General features: G+C 39.9%; 1 long non-coding RNA gene across 2 annotated transcripts; it reads right to left on the bottom strand.

Moving 5' to 3' along the window:
- Positions 1 to 429: 429 nt before the first annotated feature.
- On the bottom strand, positions 430 to 2,135 carry LOC125198443 (uncharacterized). 2 transcript variants are annotated; one of them, XR_007172403.2, is made up of 3 exons: positions 1,799 to 2,135; positions 803 to 870; positions 430 to 698 (listed from the first exon to the last, which is right to left on the bottom strand). It is a non-coding gene; the product is annotated as an uncharacterized LOC125198443 (long non-coding RNA). The 2 variants fall into 2 exon arrangements; XR_007172402.2 differs by having other exon boundaries at positions 803 to 2,135.
- Positions 2,136 to 4,211: the final 2,076 nt, after the last annotated feature.

Below are 4,211 nucleotides of genomic sequence, written 5' to 3' on the forward strand. Positions count from 1 at the left end.
TCTTTCATAAAGATTTTGATTGCGCAATCTCGTAACATAGATATACCATATCTGAAACTGATGTGAACCGGGAATGTGGCCACATTCCACGACGGTCACTGGACCGGCCAACTCCTTTGTTAGCTCACGGTCCCCTTATGTGTACACTAGTCCGAGTAGGGTTTGCGGCCCTACTGGGACCCGAATTCGATTTAACTTAAATTGGCATAGCCAAGCAGATAGGTAATTGTAATACCCGCTTCTTTAATTACCCCGATACATTAATGCTTAAGACGAACTAGAGGATTTTCGTTTTCTTGATTCATGACAAAATAAAAACTTGTTACTTTTCCTTGCTTGTGTTTAATAGAGTGGTTCGCAAGAGATAAAAGCTAAAGTAAGAATTTAGCGAACACAAGGACGTCAACAATATGTAAATGAAAGAAGAAGGACAAGAAGTCTTTTCCCAAGTATAAAGAAATTCGAATAGCGTTTCATATACAATAAACGAACTACTAACTTCAAAAAAAATAATAATACATGGAACAAGGCTTCAAATAAAGAAAACAAAGAAAAGAAAAGATAAATTTTTGATGCACTTCGGGCCTCTTCTCCAGGCCCGAACTATAGCCCGTCTTTGAGCAGTCCGTCGGGCCGAGGGGAGCGAGCCTAGCCCGAGAACAACACAATAGCCACACCTTCCTTTCTCACCTACAAAACTACAAATAAAGTAATTAATGCATATTTACAAGAGAATTAAGGGGTCTTCCTATTAAAGAAAAGGAACAACACCTCTTTTAACTATGAAGGACTAAGGACTTACCCAAGAGAGGCAAGTCAAAGCTGCCATTTTTTTTGCTCCTCCAAAACAACCCCTGTGCACCAGCTTTCCTAGTCACACAATCAACTAAAATCAGTTTTGAGGGGACTTGTAATCTCCAACTAAAGACCAAATTGCATTTAGTGTAGAGTACTACTAAATCACAAAAGTGAGATAGGTTTCAACATGAGGACAAGTGGGAAATCAGCTTTCAATTAATTCTCCTAAGGTACAAAATCAGCCTATAAAACCCCCCTCAACCCCACCGTTAGACTCCCTTCAATGCACTGGAAATTTCAGCAAATTAAGAGTTAGAGAGAGAGCTTGGAGTAGGATTCTGCAGGCTTTCTTACAGCAGCCCTGCATCCCTTAGGTAACATGTCTTCCTCCTTCCTCATCTCCAAGAATCTCTCTTCATTCAAAAAAGGAGAACTCAGTTTCACCCCCCTTTCTTTGTCACTGCAACTAGGAACTCTAAAGGAGGAGGGCAAGCTTTGTTTTCTAACAACAAATACCAAGTTAGTAATTTCTCCAAGAGGTAATTTCACCTCCACCTTCCTCCCAACCAGAATTTCATGTCATCATGTAGTAATCAAACCTAAAGCATGCTTAGAACACCACATGATAAAAGTAAAGGGAGAAAAAGAAACATTTATGTTGCATACAACCCTCTGCCTCTCTCAAATTTTCATGTTTAGGATAAGGGAATTTCTTTTCATTTTACTCCTGCAACATAGACACACATGCTGGAAACTCACTCCACTAAAATAAACAAGACACAACAGAGAAGCCCTTAGATTAAGAACATAAATCACTTTATATACAAGTTTCCTTCAAGTAGTGTTAACCCTTCTCAATCAGTAAGAAATAAGTTCAAAACTGTAAGCCAAAAGTCCAGATTGTTTAAGCTGCCGACTTCTTCTTCGAAAAAGAAACAACTACAATATGCCTAAAACCAAAATCTATGGAACAAGAACAGACTCTGTCTAAAGAAATCACCTAAATAGCTAAGATTGGAAGACTTAGCTTAGGTAGGAGCCATCCGGAGACTCCGAGCAATGGCGGAAAGAAGACCAGCTGCTGTCACATGCCGGCGAGCTCGATGAGGCGGCTGACATGCCGTCACACGCCGGAGGCGGCGACGGATGGCGGCGGTGGACAGAGGCGCTGTTTCCAAATCCTCGCGCGACGGCAGCGGCAAAGACTCGTCGCCGGTCCATAGCTGGCGGCTGGCGGCGCCGACGGCGAGACAGCGGCGACCCGATGACCGGCGCGGCGAACGGCGAACGGCGAGGGAGAGGAGCCGCCGGTTCTGTTCCAAGTTAGGGGTTTTGAATTGGGAATTTGAGAAAGAGAGAGAGAGTAGGGTCGATGGAAATGAGAAGAAAGGAGTGTTGGGCCTCTTTTGATTTTATTAGTTGTTGGACCTGATTCTTTTAATTAAGTTTGGGCAAATTTTTGGGCTCATGATTAAATTGTTTTATTTGTGTTGGGCTGCCCCTAATAAGATTTAATTATGGAGTTTGGGCCACCAACTAAAATAAGGGTGTAGGCTAAGAATTTAATTAAATCATGGGCCCTCCTATGATGTTGGTTAAATAATTAACGGTTGCTAATTATTTTCACGAAGATAAGTCTAATTTTCCGGACCTTAATTTAAGTGCTCGAATAAATATTTTTTTTCAGAATTTTATGCGCTAACGATGAATAGACCTCGAGTCTATTTTAGTGCTTGAATAAATGGCATAGGAGGTAACACCCTCTAGTTAAGCATTTGGTTTAAATTAATTAAATCTACTGATTTAATTAATATTCAAGAATTCTAGAACCTTTCTAGAAAAATTTAAGGAAAAGAACAAAAGAGCACGCACTTAGGATGCATCCACGTTTAAGCTTAATTGATTTATCAAAGTCTAATTAAGTATTATGTTATTTCCTAAAGGGGCGTCTACGAACGTCATCTAAGGCCAAGTTAAGGAAATTACGGAAAGAGCTTTAGCTTTTGAGGTGGGCATTTCTTTCAAAATGTGATTTCAGTATGAAAATGTGAATCTTTGCTCAAGTATGTTGTCATGCCATGTTTTGTTTTATGATTACCTATCTGCTTGGCTATGCCAATCTAAGTTAAATCGAATTCGGGTCCCAGTAGGGCCGCAAACCCTACTCAGACTAGTGTACACATAAGGGGATCGTGAGCTAACAAAGGAGTTGGCTGGTCCAGTGACCGTCGTGGAATGTGGCCACATTCCCGGTTCACATCAGTTTCAGATATGGTATATCTATGTTACGTGATTGCGCAATTAAATCTTCATGAAAAGAAAAGTATTTAGTGACTTGGGTCTTTTAAGTAAAACCCCGTGATCACTCAACTGTGGCATTGACAATTAAAGATAGAACTATTTTTGGCAATGTGCCCACGGAGTATGTCAAATACTCAGCCCTGCATGTTATTTTCAAATGTGCAGGTTGAACGTGTACGAGGAGGCGAAGGTGTTGGGACAAGACTTCTATATAAGTAGTTAGGTAACCCAAAGTAGCATGTCTTCATACGTGCTATATTGTCTTGGACTCTTCCGCTGCAATCCAGAGTTATGTTCTAGCAAGTTATGAACTTAGTCTTGATACGCTGAATTCATTTTGACTATGCACCCATAAGCCTTTGAGACTATTGCTTTAAGTGGTTTCACCCTTTTCATGTTGTCCCTTGAATATTGAGAATTGTTTAGTCGCGAAATAGCTACGCTCACTAGCACTAGGGAGTTGTGGTCGTGACAGAGTGGTATCAGAGCAACGTTCTTTCGCTCTGGACCCAAGAACCTTCTTTCAAGCCTTAGTCTAGAATTATAGTACTAGACTAGAATATGACTAAAATGAAAAGCTTAAAGGGACCCAACACCTCGACTCGTCACGTTCAACTGCAGCAATGAGGTAAGAAAGAAGTTCTTACCAGAAAATTTTCAGTTATTCATGAAAGAACTTGATAAGAGGAAAAATGATTTCTTTCAGAAGATGTTGTGAAAACATTCAAGGTTTTCAAGGAAAAGCATGTAAATTTCAATTTTCCTATGAACTATGGAATTTCAAGTTTAAAATGTTAGGCATAAGGATGTCTTGAGACAAATGCTAAAGTATTATTAATTACGCATGCTCGATTATGTGAAGTATGATGATAGATTAAGAACTTTTAGAAAGTTACGAAATGACTAATGTATGCGAACATAGTATGCCTAAGAAGTACATTAGGCTGAACGCTCTTGAACAGTGATATAAGTTGATGACTTCCTTTCCGCTTTCCTAAGCGATAAAACGAACAAGTATATGCAAGTTAGGGCAAAACCCTAGTTTTGTTTTCAAAATGAGGAAATATAGGTGAATGGGTCTAAAAAGGGAACCCACACCTTTTCCTCTACCC

This window comes from Salvia hispanica, chromosome 2, assembly GCF_029641045.1.
Source record: "Salvia hispanica isolate PSC_SH4W2 chromosome 2, Shi_PSC_v1, whole genome shotgun sequence".
Lineage (NCBI taxonomy): Eukaryota > Viridiplantae > Streptophyta > Magnoliopsida > Lamiales > Lamiaceae > Salvia > Salvia hispanica.